This window comes from Dendropsophus ebraccatus, chromosome 6 (genome assembly GCF_027789765.1).
Source record: "Dendropsophus ebraccatus isolate aDenEbr1 chromosome 6, aDenEbr1.pat, whole genome shotgun sequence".
Lineage (NCBI taxonomy): Eukaryota > Metazoa > Chordata > Amphibia > Anura > Hylidae > Dendropsophus > Dendropsophus ebraccatus.
The window spans coordinates 115,688,094-115,706,544 of NC_091459.1; the positions used below are offsets into that span (position 1 = coordinate 115,688,094).

Sequence of the window (18,451 nt, forward strand, 5' to 3'; positions counted from 1 at the left end):
CAAACCACCATTCTACTTTAAAAGCAGTGGTCTGGCTGGTGTATATAGCTACAGTATATGTATATTTGTATATATTATACAGTATAAGACACTATGAGGGACATTTATTAAGTCCAGGGTTTTTTGCGTCAGGCTTAAAAATGTCCCTGCAGCGCCGCTGCTCTGAGGTTTTATGTAGAGGTGCAATGCCTCTACATAAATCCCATGTGCACCAGCTGGTGTAGATTTCCTTATAATTTTTCAGCTTGAAAAATGATAAATTAAGCAGACCCAGAGTTCGCGCCCCCTCCCCGCCCCTCGGGCGCAACGGGTGTGGAGAGGCCCGTTGCAAAGATGCATTCACACAAAATGTCCCCCTATATCTTTTCATGTCTATATTATAACCATAGGAAAAAATGACTCAATGCTTAAAGATTCATGCAAAAAAAAATAATCTTGGATCAGAGTGGTGGTCGGTAACCTAGACCACAATTTCAAGGAAATATGTTAATGCAAATCTAATTGCTAGGTCAAAAAGAGGGACATGTAAGAGGCAAAGAGGGACTTAAAAGTAGTGACTGTCCCTCCAAAAGAAGGAGGTATGAATTAGCATATGGTGGTGGTGATGGGGAGGGGTCAATGGACCTCTGTTTTCCCTTTCGATATGATCTTTCCTGTCATTATTCAGTATTGAGTGTGCCCCCCTCCTAACACACATCCTTATTACACACCACAGGCCTAATATATATATCTGAGGTCTCCTACACTCTGGTGCACTGTTTCCCTCTATGAGAGTGTATGTGGTGATTTGGGGGAGGAGAACAGAATGTGGTTTACCACACGTATATAATAGAGGTTAACAGGAACATAAAATATAATGACTAACCTCCAAGGAATATAAAATTAATTTCCGGGTTTCTACAAATCCCACTACACTCTGTGCCGGATGGATTGCCGTGATGACAGACGTACTTGCTGAAAATTTAGCTCTCCCTTATATTGTATACTGAAACGCCATTTTTTTTTTCTTTGAAAGTAGATATTCCAGTATATTTTTACAGTGACACAACCCAGGATCCTGAATAGCAAATCTATTCAAAGTTGTCTACTAATCTGTATTGTTTATTGTATGCTCCATCTACAGAGCTTGGATTGACATGGGAGCTACTATAGAGGCAATATATGCTGCCATATGGTGCCCATGTATTACAAACATACGCCTGGGGAGAATAATAATAGATATAATATTATGGCGTCCTACATGTTATAGATTGTACGCACATTTGCATGCATGATACATCCCTAAGGCTGGGTCCACACTACGTTTTTGAAATCCGTTTTTAAAATCCGTTTTTGCAAAATTATGAAAAATGGATGGAAAAAACTGATTGATTTATGTGCATCCGTTTTTCCATTGACTTCAATTATAAAGAAAAACAGATCAAAATGCATCTGTTTTTTTTTAACGTACACAAAAGTAAGGTCAGCTACGTTTTTGTGTACGTTAAAAAAAAAAAAAACATGATCCGTTTTTTTTATAATGGAAGTCAATGGAAAACAGATGCACACAAAAACGTCTGAAAAAAACTGATTGCAAAAACGTAGTGTTAACCCAACCCAACATATAAGGTTGGATCATCAAGGCAGATCTCCTTTAAGGCGCCTGGTAGATTTGGACATCAACCCTGAATATGGACATTGGGACAGGTTGGTTGAAAAACTTTAGCGGCTTTCTCATTAATATGTATGAGTTTTCAGAGTCCCATTATAAGTCTATGGGATCATCTTGGTTTTGTACACAACAGGGAGAGAAGCGCTCTGCTGCATACTTCCCCCTTCTAGTTCTAGTCATCAATTAGGGTCTAAACACCCAGATCCACTCTATAAGATGCAAAACATTTTTTAGGTGACAGGTACACTTTAAAGGAGTATTCCGCTCAGATTAAACTTTTTAGTATATTGCTGCCCTGGCGCAGAACTTAACAAACAGCCTATTCCAACCCTTGTGTGCACCCCCTGTGCCCTCCTGCACTATCTTTGCGTTACAGCTGAACGATCCTGCCTCCACTTCCAAGACAGACTCGTCTGGGAGTGACAGCCTGCTCAGCCAATCACTGATTGAGACTGGGACAGCACTGCGGCCATTCATTGGCTGAGCGATCTGTTACTCCTGAGATGATTCTGTCTTGGAAGCAGAGGTGTTTTCTGCCCACAGAAAATTGTGTGCATGGTCGTATATATAAAGTATGCCGGATAAGCCAAACACTCTCCTGATCTCCACATATACATGCACACTCAACTAAGCTGAGCGTGCCGTGTGTGTGGAGATCAGGAGAGTTGGCTTATCTTGGATGGAGATATATATATCCAGCTTAAGAAACTGCTGAATATATACTGTGCACACAAATAATCTTATCCGTTCCCAGAGAATCGTTGAGACTCCTGAAACCGCAGCGGGCGAGGATCTTCGGGCTTTAGTTATTTGTTTCCTTGAAGGGCCCTTTAAATCTCTCACGCTTCAGGAATGCAGAGATATTCTGCACAGAAGCGTGCTCAGCCTGCTCGCTGCTATTCTCCTTCTTCTTTATTTTACCCAATGCGATCTCGGGAGGCAATTTGCATATGTATCGGGGTCATTTACATACCAAATACCTAATCTTCATGCACATGGGGTCGGCCCATGCATGCACAATGCATCCGTCTAAATGGAAGTGACCTATTTGCTTGTTTTTAGCTTATATTCTCTTACTATTTCATTTCCGTAAGCTTGGCACAGTATTGTGTACTGAATGTAAAGGGCTTCTATAAGTTGAGCATTTAGTATGAACTTCATTTATCTTATTAAAAGGCTGGTCTATGGCTTATGGTATATGTTTTGAGGGACATTAAGGCTGGGTTCACACAGCTGTACATGATTCCTGCCATGTTTTGCCCCTATTACTGTAGTCTTTGTACTGGCCGTCCAGCTCTGCCAATCTGTCAACCATGCAGCCTCCTGAAAAAATTGAGCAGGGCCTATAAGAGAGCGATACTGAGAATAATTGCTAGTATATGTTTTAAGGGACATTAAGGCAGCTTTACATGAGTTCTGCCATGTTGTGCCCCTCTTACTGTAGTCTTTGGCAGAGCTGGATGGCCAGTACAATCTGTTAACCATGCAGCCTCCTGAAAAAGCTGAGCAGGGCCTATAAGAGATATAAGGAGATATACTTACTGGTGCCCCTTTTACTTTATTCTAGCATTTGGTAGAGATGACAGTGGTTGGACCTATACCATTTTGAAATTATTGGCATATAAATAATATTGGCATCAATATCTGTCAGCTTGGTAAAACTGTTGGAGATCCATCTAGTGCTCTGTCATTAGAAACCACGGTAAAGGCACCTTCTTTTTTATAAGGGTTTCTTGACAATAAGTTGATACCAAATTGTCTCTCTGCTGGGACCTCCTAATGATCAGCTGGAGTCTGTAGGTGTTCTGTGTCCCTACAGCACCCCTACAGGATAAATTAGGCGTTACACAGTGTCCATTCAAATCAGTGGGTTGTCTTTGTAATATAGAGCAGGATGCGCTTTATTACGGCTTCCACCAAAATATGAGGATCCCGAACTGGGGACCCCTACTCAGAATACTCTGATAGGAAGTATATAAAAGAATGTTTTCTAAACTAGACAACCCTTTTAAGTCCCTCTCCTTTAAAGGGGTACTCTGGAGAAAATCTTTTTCTTTCAAATCAACTGGTTTCAGAAAGTTATACATATTGATAGTTTACTTTTTTTTTTTTTTTTTTTAAATCTCAAGTCTTCTAGTACTTATCAGCTGATGTATGTCCTGCAGGAAGTGGTGTATTCTTTCCAGTCTGACACAGTGCTCTCTGCTGCCACCTCTGTCCGTGACAGGAACTGTCCAGAGCAGGAGAGGTTTTCTGTGGGGGGTTGCTACTACTCTCTACAGTTCCTGAGGTGTCAGCAGAGAGCACTGTGTCAGAATGATATAAAAAAAAAAAAAAAAAAAACACTTCCTGCAGGACATACAGCAGCTGATAATTACTGGAAGATTTAAATTTTTTAAATTGAAGTAAATTACAAATCTATATAACTTTCTGAAACCAGTTGATGTGAAAGAAAAAGATTTGTCGCCGGAGTACCCCTTTGACTTCTCCATTTCCATATACAGAATATCTTGCAGCTTGGAAGAAAGGTTTTATTAATTTTTTTTTTTTTTATAGATATCTGATCCTTTTAAGTATAAAACTTAAGTTTTTGTCTTCTCCCTGCTTAAACTAGCACATCCATTATCTGCAGGTCCCAGAGATGAATAATACACAAGCGGGTCACATGGAGGATTGTTAACTGCGTCAGTAACCCGCGGTGTTAGTAGAAGCCACCTTTAAAAATAATCTGACACCTTGTTAGCGGCAGAATCCATTAGCGCGGGGCCTGGATTTTCTGGAGTGCTGCCACTTGTCTGCAGCCTTTGATCCGGGGCCACTTGCCCTCTGTAATGCTTAAGCACAGATTGCTTTGGTGTTATCCACCAGAATTACACAGCTCCGCTCGGCTTTCACATGGAAACTGCTGGGGAAGGAGGTGTAAATCCACTGTTTAAGATTGATTTATGGACGCTGAGCATCTACAATTACTTCAGCATCCCATGCACTTACATACCAGCTATATGTTTTCTTGATTCATATTATATCCCCAGGGCAGGGCTGGACGCTGTAATATTACTATCCCTAATGGTGCACTGCGTTTGTGATTTGTAGGGGCAGGGTTTTCACTTAGGGCCCTATTAGGGACTTGGTAAACTGGTGGCTAAACCTGTAGAACTGCTTCTTCATGTGAAGATGATTTCCATAAGATTGAAGCTCTGGGGTGACCGGTTCATACGAGAAGTCGGAAAATGGAGGCATAGTTCTTGGTACTTTGTACCGTCAAGGAGGTTCCCTACCATATGCTGAAAACAAGCTTAAAGGGATCCTGACACGTTAAAAGTGCATTGTGCTTTGTAGACGGCTCCATATAGACCAGGAGGAGCCGAGCAGATTGGTGTATAGTTTTGTTGGAGAAGATTTGCTATAACTTATAATGGAGTCACAGTTTTCTGACCAGCAGATAATATCCAGAGTAATCATTCTGTAGGGTCGTGGTAGGGGTTGCAGGTACCTGGAGCCATGCTGACTGCATCCATCTCACAGCTGCTGGAGGCTCCATAGAGTGAACACGACCATTGAGGTGGTCCCACAGAGGCTCAATTGGTTTCAGCTCTGATAAGTTAGGGGCCAGGGTTGGAGTTGGTCATGGTCTTGCTCGTCAAACCAATGTTGGACATTTCTAGCCATGTGACATGTCATTGTCCTGTTGGAAGATCCCATCCGCCCCAGAGAAGACCATTGGCATGTATAGGTATATGTGATATATGGATATATTTATAGCCAGATCAGCTGAGAGCGCCTCCATATGGATAGAAAATGCCATGAGAACATCCTCCAGACCATAGCCTTGCCACCCCCAGCTTGTGTTCTTCCTGCAGAGTGTTTGTTCTCTGATGTTTTTCGCCTGACCTTTCAATGTCCATCCGTACAGTGAAGCAGAAAACATAACTCATCGGAGAAGGCAACTCTTTACCGACCATCAGAGGATCCATCCTGATACTGCTGTGAAAATGAAAGTTTTTTTTTTCTGTCGATGCAGTGACTATCCAACTCCTGTAGTATTAGACGCGCATCTGACCGCTTCGGGTTATTTTGGCAGTCAGCTGCTGCACTGTAGTGTCGGCCCACCCCCACGCACCTTTGTAGGCAATGTTCACCTCAATGGCACATAGTCCTCCACAGTTTCCATAAAACTTTAAAACCATCTGCTCAGCTCCAGCTACTTTGTAACATGCTGCCTGCAGAATAGACTGCATTTTTAATGTGAATGGTTCCCTGTAAGAAACCTGTAGAGCAGGGTTGTGATGGGGATAGTTGCAGGGACAGTAAGCCTTAGTGATGCCTGGTGTTAGGTTTAGTGTTCAGAGAGAGATCTAGGAGATGGCTGTGTTTAGCTGCTATGGGGCACAGGCAACTTCCATAAGTGAATACTAGAGATGAGCTCAACTCGGATCACTTGGCATTTGAGTAGCGGTGGCTGAAGAAGTTGGATGCAGGCCTAGGGAGTCCTGGATCCAACGGCATCCAACTATGTCGGCCACTGGTATTCAAGTGTCGAGTGATCCAACTCGAGTGTGCTCAAGTTGTGTACATCTCTATCCAGGATTAGAAAAAACACAGCTACTTTCTTGCAAAAACAGCACCACTCTGTCCTCCCTATTGCAATTTAGCTCCATTCACTTTAAATGAACACCCAAATTGAGGACAAGAGGGAGTCTGTTTCTGAGTAAAAACAAACATGGATGACCCCTTTAAAGGGGAACTATCAGCAGGTTAGACAATCTACCCTGCTGATAGCCCCCTGTAGCACAGGGAACGCTGAGGAGGAATGTCTTCCCTTCCTCCTCAGCGCTGGTCCCACTTTTAGGAGCACTGCCGTGTCAACCGGCCTGCCTCTTCTAATGATGATCAATGAAGGGTCCGTGGTATTGCTCCTAACAGTGCTCTGGAACAGAGTTTACCCTGACTAATGGCGCGGGACCAGCGCCGAGGAGGAAGGTATGGGTCTTACCTTTCTCCTCAGCATCGTCGGTGCTATGGGGGCTATCAGCATCTAACCTAGTGATAGTTCCCCTTTAAGGGCATTTCCACTGAAAGAAACAAAGGCTGGAGAAGATAAGTCTAGTGTGTGTGTAACTACATGTCTGGAGCCAGTGCTTTACATAATCCTCTTCCTCTTTCACATAATAGATATTTCCATACTTTTCTGCAAACATTGCATGAATGGAGGAAGCAAGTGCGGTCATAGGTGACTTATGGATAATAGTATAATGTATCCCTGAACATTGGCTATTTGACTCCGGGGAGTCGTCCGGCCCTGATGTAATAGCCACTGTAATCCATAGCACATGAGAAATCCACAAGTCAATATTCCCATCTGTATTGTATCAGTCAATGTTCTTTACCGCTCAGTAGTAATATTGTCAGTCTCCTGTTTATGTAGTGTAATGGAGATTTTTTTGCATCTACATTTTTTTTTTTCTATTTTCTTCCTTATTAACAACCGTACAGGACCCTTGGGGTTCATTGCGTGAATAACATTTTACTCACTTGGGGAGATTTAGCTATGTAGTTCAGCCAGTTTTCTTGCATAATTGCTTTAAGGTGGAAAATAATCTTCATAAAAATGTTAGATCTGCGACACGTTTATCGCCACAATTTACCTTTATGGTTGTAAAAAGCGTCTGTAGTCACTAATATTCCATACACCACAGTCCGACCTTCTAAAAGAGAAGAGAATCATGGCCGTTTTCCTTCTAAAACAGTTCCTGACTATGGTTATCTAGTATTGTATTGTTAGTAGAAGAAAGAAGGCATGTTAAAAATGGGGTCCTCAATTTTATAAGCCACAGTGGCAGCTATTGTTTATGGCTTCCCCCCCAGACTGGAGGACACAATTGTGTAATACTTCATTTCCCCTGTGTTGGCGCTGTAGGGAAATTGTGCATACAATTTACAACTGATTGATGCAGGACAGCTAGATTAGCCTATCCAAGTGATGGGCAACGTTTCAGCTTGGTGTATCAAAATTTGGCAAAACTGAGCATAACTCGGGTGGTGTGTCATTTTAACAACAACATAATTTTGTGATATTTACAGTCTTTAAACAACAAAAATATATACGCCCAGTCCACATCCCTTCACCAGCATACACCCCCTGTCCCCCTGCACCCCCATCACTTCACTTGCATACACCCCCAGTCCCCCTGCACCCCCATTGCTTTACCAGCACACATCCACATCCCCCTGCCCCCCCTTATCCCTTCACCAGCATACAATGACAGTGCAAGAGCGAAGCACCCCTGCACTTCCTATCAACAGAGTGCTGGGGAACGTGGAGCATGCAAAATACGAACGGTACATGCATCGGGGTACGTGGGGCGGGACAGGCCTGGGAGCACTGCCAGAGGCTGGATACTGTAATTGCAGCCCCACCATTGCCGTGTGGCAAGGTTTGCATATATATCGTTAACCATGTCCGTGGAGCCCTTGCTTTAGAGAGGTTTGCTGGCGTGTATAGAAAATAATAAACATGTTACTTACCTCTTCATGCTTCCCCAGTGTCCTCATTGCTTGTTTCTGTGTTCCCCGCTGACCGCAGCTGCCTATGACTCTTCCATCGCCGCCTCTAACCTCTTTGCCAGTGATCAGCTGAGCGGCCTGCCACTGCAGAGATTGGTCCAGAAGTGTTTGAGGCGGCTGCAGTAATTGGGGAACACAGAAACAAGCAAGGAGGACACTGGGGGAGCGTGGAGAGGTAAGTACCATGTTTATTGTATCAGTTACCTGCTGTGCGGCAACTGTTAGACAGAGGAATGTGCGGCCAGTGGCCAGTGATTTCCACACACATTAAAAGACAATGATCAGCCAATGATCTGCATCTCGGTGATCATTATATTTATTATACAGGGCAATATCTGCCTTGTGCAATAGGGCCCCAACCCAATGAATATTCTTATCACCATCCATTGAAGACCTTTTAGCCCAGTCCCTGGCAGTACTTTTTCTTTCCTTAATTGTTCTGTAAGTTTAGCTCGTTTATAATCTTCTAGAGACAAGGTTTGTTAAATATATACATGCTCCCCCACCCATATACATATTTTATGGAGTCAGGAAACATAGCCACTGATAGTGCTGCTGTGTGCAGCCCTTTGGCTGGAACTGATAAGCTATCCCTCTTGCGGTCAGGTTCTTCCTGTAGATCATCATGTATGTGTGGTTTATTGGCTTTCTACATAGAAGATAGCATGCTGCATACTATATATTCTTCATAGTTTTTTTTCTTTTGTGCCTTTTTTTTTAATTTAATTTCAATAAATGAAATTTTTTCAATTACTTCCCTCCCGCACCAGTGTATGTCTGGAGATCATTAGTATGAGTTGACACAGGGATGCTCGGTGCATGGTATCTGTTAGCACTTGGCCATTTCATTACACTATGTGATATATGTCACTGTATTAGCATCTCATAGATAGGAGGCACAGGGTTCTCCCCCTCGCTGTCTAGACAGTTCTTTCCTAATCTGTCATTATGTGCGGCTGCAGGCATGGCTGTGCCCACGCCGCTCCTCTCCCAACCTCTCTCAATAACCTTCATTATTAGATGTAATGAACGCGTTTCAGCTCGGTGATGCCTTCTAACATTATACGCAGGTGCACTCTCCAGTCAGGATCCTCACGTCATTTCGTAGCGTTGACATTCACGCGTTTTTACTGCCAGCGTTTGATTTTGTGCCCTTATGCCAAGCGCCGTCAGCTGCCCCAGATAATTGCCTCATTAAGATGCCTTCTTTCTCGCTTGCCGGCTATTATTGCACGCTATCAGCCCCGTGCCCTGCACATATTAACATACTAAACCACTGGGCTCTGCAACAGCAACTCAATTGCTTAAAACAATTGCTGATTTTTTTCCTCATTAGGCTTATTAAGACTGTCCAGGATACAGATGGTGATTCATCCTAATTGCCATAAGTCTTGTTAGTAGCATAAATAGGTATGTCATGGTCTAGAGTGGGCTGGAGGGGAAGTACATGAGCTCCGCTCCATGTGCCGTAATCAGGAATGATGGGAGATTATACTTGGGAATTCTCCACTCCGTTCTCAATGGGATAGAGTGTGCAGCTTCATGCCCCAGAAGAGAGCGATGACCATCCCCCTGATGTCAATGGGATGACGACCCAGTTGACAGTCAAATGATCAGTCCGAATCTGAGTGTTCTCACCTGTAGTGAGAGAGCAAGCATGCTGCCACCTGGTCCACTCCCGCTAAAAGCGTCTGGCTCATATCGACCTGTTCTCACAATCGGTGGGGGTCTGAATACTCTGATACGGACCGATCAAAACCTTTGACATGTCTCTCTGCCATGTCAAAAGTTTTTTTGACAGTGACACTTTGAAGTATCACTGTCATCATAACTTTTAAAATCTAAATCAACAGTAGATGTGATATAAAGAAAGTTTGCAATTTACATTCATTATTTTTTTTTTGCTGTATCATGCTGTAAAACAAAGCTGAACTTACCAGAAATCCAGGTCCAGTCTCCTGAAGGCAGATTTTCTGACTTGCTGGTTGAAAAAAACACTAAACACAGGAAAAAAAAACTAAACACAGGAATTCCGGCCAGTACAGAGAGTCACGGCTCACTGTGTCCATCAGCCACATGACTGCCTTTTCTGTGAGTGCTCAGATAACCTGGGAAAGACTTCCTGTTTTTGATTCTTTGAGAAAAAGAGTCAGAAAACAGGTGCCAAGTGCCGTGTTCTCCGTGATAACTTTAAAAAATAAATAATAAATGTATAGTGCAAACTTGCTTTATATCACATCTACTGTTAATTTAGATTTTGAAAGTTCTAACAACAGGTACACTTTAAGCCTCCAGACAACCTATATAAGGTAAATCAAGGCTTCCCTCTCATCATGTCTTAGCAGCAGGGCTTTTATGTAAGACCTTGATGGCTTTGGTTCTGCTGTTTATTTCTTTTCTGTTAAAGGCAACCAATCAGCCCAATTGGGCTGATATGGTTCCCTGAACTGCTGTATACAGCTCCTGCAGCCGCGGCACGTATCGGTCGCGGCTGCAGTAGTAGCTGCATACCCGAAAAAAAGGACTTTAATCCCCCGGCACGTGACAGGCAGCGGCGGGGAGGTAGGCATCTGGGCGGCTCCCTGCCCGTATCTAGTCACCGAGCTCTGCCTGTCGGCACGCTTGGAGGGATGATTGACAGGCAGAGAGGGCAGTAACTGACCTCTCTGTCTGTCATTCATACCCTCGGAGCACGCTTAAAGGCAGAGCACGGTGACTAGATACGGGCGGGTAGCCGCCCAGATGACGACTACCCTGTTGGTGCCTGTCACGCCCTGGGTGTGTACTACTGGCAAACAGTTCAACCCTGGTCTTGTCCCCTGTAGTCGATGAGAAATATATATATATGTACATGTATGTATGTATGTGTGTGTGTGTGTGTGTGTGTGTGTATATATATATATATATATATATATATATATATATATATATATATATATACACACAGTCTCTGAATGTAAGTCAATATAGAAGACTATGTTAATTTTATATCATCACTGAATATTCCAATAGTCACTTAAAAATTACCTTTTATTATATCATTTAAAACACCAAACACTTTATTGCACAGCCATCACCTTTGCACTTTGTGCCACCAATTTTTTACACAGGAGAGTCTATTTGGGCACTCTTCAGACCTTGTAGCATGTTTCTGGTACCCAAATTGTCCTCTTCTTATATGTTACACTGTATATGTTATGTCAACACAAAAAAAAAAAAAGTCTGTTTGGGTACTGTTCAGACCTGGTTGCGTTTTTGATGCGTCTATTTGTCTGTCCATGCGTTTTTTGCACCCAGCTCTTCCTCCTATTGCATACTATACAGTGCATATAGCCATTAGTAGTGGTTATTATCCGTGTGTATTTTCCAGCCGTGTTCCCATATTGCACATATCATTTCATATTGCACTCGTATAATGGTCACAGTCTTTTATATTGTGCTTAAGTATCACGGTTAAAGTCACTACTAAATGTCCCAATTTTCCATTTATAAATTTTCAAACAAGAAAATATTTATTTGCTGAAGATATGTTACTTCCCTTGTTCATGGGGTTCACTTCAGTATTCTCCTGGTCCGGCCCAACGCGTTTCCGCAGCCTCTCATCAGGGGCCTTGCTGCTTCTTTAACTCTGGAGCTCTGGGACGTCTGTTGTGTGCTGGTGCATAGCTCAGATGATGGCTGTGCACAAAATGTGTAAAAAATTGGTGGCACAAAGTGCAAAGGTGATGGCTGTGCAATAAAGTGTTTGGTGTTTTAAATGATATAATAAAAGGTAATTTTTAAGTGACTATTGGAATATTCAGTGATGATATATATATATATATATATATATATATATATATAATTATTATTTTTTTTTTAACACTACATACGCTTCAAGGTTTTCTATGTAAAGATTCCTGAGTGCGCCTTTGGTTTTCTCGTTGCTCTGATACTCTCTTTTTGAAGCAATCTTGTTTTGCTGCTCAGCCACATTAAGTATATTACTATCTCCATAATTCTCTTCATTATGCAGGCACTTACATGTGTCAGGGATACGTCAATAGCCGACTATCTATGTGAGTAAAGCACTTGCATAAATGAGTCCCTATTTAGCATGGATGATTCAGGATGTGCGCTCTACACCGCCATGCAGGAGTACGCAGCTTTCGTTAAATATTAAAGAGAAGCCGTCACTATGAAATGCTCGCTTCAGATTGTGTCATCCCTAAAATGTCTTATCAAAGCTGGATTAGTGGCTAGAAGCGCACGTTACATTAGCGTTACATTACATGGCTGAGAGGGTTCACAGAAGGGTGAGGCCTACATGGGAAGCTATTCTGCAGGCACTTGTGGAGGCATTCCTTCCTTGCATGCTCTAATTTATTTATTAATGGGAATAATTTTCTGCTCCCCCCCTCTAGAAATAGCGCCACTCCTGTCTATCAACTGTGTGTGGTATTGCAGCTTAGATGTGGTGATGTACAGTGTAATATCAGAGCTCATGTACAGAACCTGTTACAACGCTCGATTGCCACGTGAGGAGGGATGCATGAACAAAGACCGGATCCTTTGTATGGCCATCTTCTTTCATTAGTTACTGGCTCACATCACTTACCGATAGCTGACAAACAATGATTTTTAAGCATTTGGGAACGCAGTGGTCGGACAATTTTGCCCACAATTGTATTGTGTAATAGGACCATGAGTCATAGTTAAAGGGGTTGGCCACTTTATAGTAAAATTGCCCAGTGTACAGTATTAGTAAGTGCACTCACTGCACTTACTGACAGCAGCTCCCTGTGTATCTAATAGAGCAAAAATCACACTCCCCTCCTTCAGGCTGTGCTGTCCTGCTCTGTGGTGAGTCTGTCCATAAGATGGCTGACATGGGGGAGCATGTAACCGTGCCCCGTCTTCAGTGTCCTCCATAGGCATATGTAAGTTCAGTGGTGGATACTGGGGACGGGGCATGGTCACATGCTTTTCCATGTCTGCCATCTTATGGACATGCAAAAGAACACTGCAGAGACACCATCACATATCTCGACGTCAGTGAACTAGCCAGACCTTCCCTCCGGGAAGGAACAACCAAGCCAAAGGCGTTCTCCAGTCAAGGAAACCACCTCAGCAAGGTATCCATCCACAGACAGCTGTTTCGGGGGTTTTTGCCCCTCATCAGTGTGGAGTAGGTTTCTGGCTAGTGGGAGCAATGACTAGTAAGTGCATGCAAAAGGACACTGGTTGACCTCAGGGAGATCAACCAAAACACCGCAGAGACACCATCACATGTCTCGACATCAGTGTATTCTAGAACATTGCCCCCTGGGAAATCAAATATGCAAAAGAACACTGCAGATACACCATCACATGTCTCGATGCCATCTTATGGACAGACTCGCCACAGAGCAGGGTAGCACAACCTGGAGGAGGGGAATCTGATCTTAGCTCTAGGAAATACACAGGGAGCTGCTGTCAGTAAGTGCAGTGAGTACACTTTCTTACACTGTATACTAAACTATTTTGCTATAAAGTGCACAACCCCTTTTAAGTGAATGAGGTTGAGTTGCAATACCAGACACGGCCCAGGGACAAGAGTGGCGCTGTTTCTGCGGGAAGGGGAGACACCCTTTCATCTGATCTAGCACAGGCCCTCTAACTGTGTATATACACCTTTTAATAGCTGTTAGCCAATTATCCATTCTCCTGGTTACTCCATGCACATGACTGATAGACATGGCTGAATGGGGAAGGGGAGGTAAGCAGCTGTCATATGGAGGCTTGTCTCCTCAAAGACAAAAGGATCGAGAGAGGATCAGGAGGCCTTTATACACATTAAGGTGCCCATACAATTTAATTAAAGTTGATTAAACCTGCCGCCACTATCTGGTTTGGTCAGTGGTGTAAGGTATATGGGTGACCCCAGACTCTCCACCGATAGATGATGATTGTGGAAGAGGGATTGGGCGTGATGGACTTTTACTGCCCGACCTTTTTGTTCTGGGAGAAATAAACCTCACTCAGAGCAGTCTGACATCGGTCACACCTTGCCATAGAGAACACATGAGTGGTCGGCCGCCATTAAAGTTTGTGTATGAGGAGATAACCGCCAGGCAGACTATCGTTCAGCCGGTAGCTATTGAAGGTGTTTAGTCTGCCAATAATGTTGGGTTTAGACAACTTTTCACAAATGTATATGGGGACCCTTAGGCTATGTTCATACAATTGGCTAAAATCCAACATGTATTTCCAGAGCAGAGATTTCTGCCAGGGGTATGCAGAAAGGTAAAGGTGGGCATACTTGCTAGCAGCAAGTATAAAGTATATAGCAGGGGTAGGAACCTTAGCTCTCCAGCTGTTGCAAAACTACAACTCCCATCATGCCTGGACAGGTGCAGTTTAACAACAGCTGGGGGGCCAAGGTTCCATACCCCTGGTATATGGGGACCTTTTGCCCTATTGTCATTCAAGTGTCAAAAATTTCTTTAGGGTTATGGAAACTCCATTCACAGAAATGGAATATTGGACTTTTTGGGTTGAGAAGACATGTGAACGTACGCGGTGTAATATAAATAAACATTTTCTGTTTGTTTCTTTGGAAGAATTTCCTGAAAACCCTCTGTTTTTCTATCTCCTCTGCGTCCCTCTGCTGCCAGAGACATAAAACTTTTGGCTGAGGATATAAAATTTGGCTGACAATCATTAGGATGTCCGATGCGTTTAGACGAATGAGGGGAGATAGAATCAGACAGGAAAAATCCTGGCTGTCTAATCTATTTCCTGGCCGCACCAGTAGATATTAGATTGTCGGCAGAGTCCTCTGAACAGCATTTATTGTCTGTGGGCAGCTTCACTGGTAAACGTTTCCACTTTTCAGCGTTTTGACAGCTACAAAACATCCAGGAGGCAGAAACAGGGCGGGCTACAACATAAACACCATCTCCAACCACAACCCCCATTCGGGAATTGATAACCCTGTCAGTGAACCTTGTCTAAGGAATTGTTCCATCTGTCATTATAGATTATTGTCGAGATTTAGTAATTACCGATTCAGTCCCACAATTGTTAGTCAGACAACATTGTATTATTGTAGCAGAGGTGGGGCCGGGACGCCAACGCGTTTCTTTAATCAGGGAAATAAATGTAGTTTTGCCCATTCGTGTATTGTGGATGTCTACAGTCTGGGGACGATCGTAAAAAATATTTTATTTTGTGGACTCAAGGTAATGAGTACTACTGCCCGAATACCGCACATAAACAATACTGTATATAGTGTCTAAATAATACCATTATATAATGCTAACACAATGATTCATTGTCTCTGTAATGGCATCATACAAAGAACACACAATAGCCCAAATAATAAAGCTATAAAGTGATAAAATAATAATGGGAGTCACTTACTGGAGAAAACTCGCAAAGCCACCATCCTTTATAGTGGATAGATTAAAGTTTGGGGTGGCCATACACCTTCAATAGCAGCGATCACTCCCGATCCATACATACCCTTGATTTTCCAGCTTGGCTGATAGTTTGTGTTCTTGTTGGAGAGAGGAGAGGTACTGCTTGACCTTTCTGGTGGCAGCCTGAGAACAGTAGGGTTGAGCAGCCGAAATCCAACATACCCAACCCTTCTCTGGTATCTGTTGGCGTACAATTGGATGGTCTGCATACCCATTCATCAGGTGGATGGTCCTGTCGAAGTTGATAAGTTTGGCCCAACGTTTCACTAATGTTTATATGCACTTAAAGGCAATGCAGATTTTCACCCTCTAACCTATAGAAAAGGACATGGTCTTTCCCTACAGGGGGATTCTTAGGTCTCTTTCCCCAGAATAGTCTCAAATTGGCCGTGGTGGTGGCAAAGAGTATACGTAGACTAAAGCTGTCGAAAAGGAAGGCTACAAACTGTAAACAATCAATCTGCAAAAATCCTGTGAAAAAGGAATCCCCAAAAATCTAGGAGCAAAACTACAAGTACCAGAACGACAGAACAAAAGGAGTAAACAAGCGACATCAAAACATAACCAGAGCCAAAGCCAGTATGAACCTGGATTGAAAGAGCTTGTCTGAAATCACACAACTTTACTTGAATGATCTTGAGCTGCATTGAAAGTAAACATGTAAAAAGTAGTACATGATACTCACCCTCCCTGATTCTGCTCCGTGTACAGTCCCAGCTGAGCAGCGCTTCCTGGTTCTCTGAGTGCTCACTCAGCCAATTACTTGGAAAGGCGTGTCACTGCTAGGGCTGTTGATTTACTGAGCATCCCTTCCCTGCATGTAGAAGTAAAAGCAGGAAACGCAGCTCAGCAGTGATCGGGGGACATTGGGATATGTGTAGAGCAGATACGGGGCAGGTGAGTATCAATTATTTATTTTATTTTTTTTGGGATCCCAACTCAAGCCTCACACATTGTGCATCACATTTTAGTAGTACCCAATCATCAGACAGTGTTCAAATGGATAATTCTACTTAAAATAAGCCAATTTGGGTTTCTGAATCAAGACACTGCCAAGTCCTGAAGAGGAAGAGAATCAGGTTGCAAAGTAACCAAATGCAACCAGTGATAGTGATCACCAGCACTGGCACTGTACCATCTGAATGCTGCACTGATGCCATTTTAGACCTTCTTGATGAAGTATCTGCATCCACCATTTCCATGCTAGGTTTAGGATCTGCTGATATCTAATATAATAAATTCCTCAAAGATCTCGAGGTTTTGAGACTTCCAACACTGACACTTCCCTGTCTATATAATATGCTCCATTAAAATGTATTCACATTTGCCTCTTGGGAGATGAAAAAGAAGTTGTTTATTTCAGTCAGCCTCGAGAGCTGAAATCTGATTGCAGATGCCAGTGTTGTTTTTTCTTGTAAATGATTTTCTGTCTCTGCCATAAATTACAAATTATGGGTTATATGTCTGTGTGTCAGTCAGTGTTGTATAGAGACGTCTGCTGGAGGTGGCGGCGTTCATTGTAATGCCTCTGCTTATTCTCCCAGCTAATTTCTTTATACAGTTTCTGATTTACCCTTGTTCTTTTGTTCCATTGTTTTATTTTTTTCCACATTCAGCTTTATTCACAGAGAACGATTCATGTTGTCCATGCTGTGTCATATGCGGCCATTGGGTTATGATTGATATATTGTTTTGTGGGAAATGCTTTCTATCCTTTAGGAGTCCAATGGGTGTTCCTAATCGGTGATTGACAGATCTTTGTATGAACATTCATTAATTAGGACCGCCCCAATTGACTCCTAAGCGTAGAAAAAGCTATCGAAGTCAAATACAAGTGAAATCTTTTCCCACAAAATTATGTATAGGCTTATACTTGGTTGGTATCCATTGCAAGTTGTGGTTGCTGCTGAAGCAAGATGCTTCCCAGCCAGTGTAAAGTCAACTAGCCAGTTCTTCTGCAGCAAGATACCTCCTAGCCAGTGACAAAGCAGCCGGACAGTTCTGCTCCAGCAAGCTACCTCCAAGTCAGGGGTAAGGCAACCAACTAGCTCTACTCCAGCAAACCACCTTTCAGCCAGGGGTAAGGAAAACAACCAGCTCTACTCCAGCAAACCACCTCCCAGCCAGGGGTAAGGCAAACAACCAGCTCTACTCCAGCAAGCCACCTCCCAGCAAGGGGTAAGGCAAACAACCAGCTCTACTCCAGCAAGCCACCTCCCAGCCAGGGGTAAGGCAAATAACCAGCTCTACTCCAGCAAGCCACCTCCCAGCCAGGGGTAAGGCAAACAACCAGCTCTACTCCAGCAAACCACCTCCCAGCCAGGGGTAAGGCAAACAACCAGCTCTACTCCAGCAAGCCACCTCCCAGCCAGGGGTAAGGCAAACAACCAGCTCTACTCCAGCAAACCACCTCCCAGACAGTTCTGCTCCAGCAAGCCACCTCACAGCCAGGGGTAAGACAACTTGTCAGTTCTTTAGCAAGCTACCTCCCAGCCAGTAATAAGGCAACTAGCCAGTTTTGCAGCAAGCTATCGATAAGACAGCCAGCGAGCCATCTCCCAGCGAGCCATCTCCCAGCAAGTGGTAAGGCAGGTAGCCAGAATGAGACTAATTATTAGACATTCTGAGTTGCCTGATCCTTATGTGCTAAAGAAGGGACGGGGAACCTGCAGCTTTGGCTGTCCAGACATGATGAGAATTGTACTTTTGTAATAGTTGAAGGGCGGCAGGTTCCCCATCCCTGTGCTAAACAATGTAAACTCCAGTTTTCCTAGTTTGTGTTACCCTGTTGGGT

At 43.3% G+C, this 18,451-nt stretch overlaps 1 protein-coding gene across 2 annotated transcripts in view; it reads left to right on the forward strand.

Moving 5' to 3' along the window:
• ASAP2 (ArfGAP with SH3 domain, ankyrin repeat and PH domain 2) overlaps window positions 1–18,451 on the forward strand; it is a 120,739-nt gene that overhangs the window by 32,475 nt on the left and 69,813 nt on the right. The window lies entirely within an intron of this gene.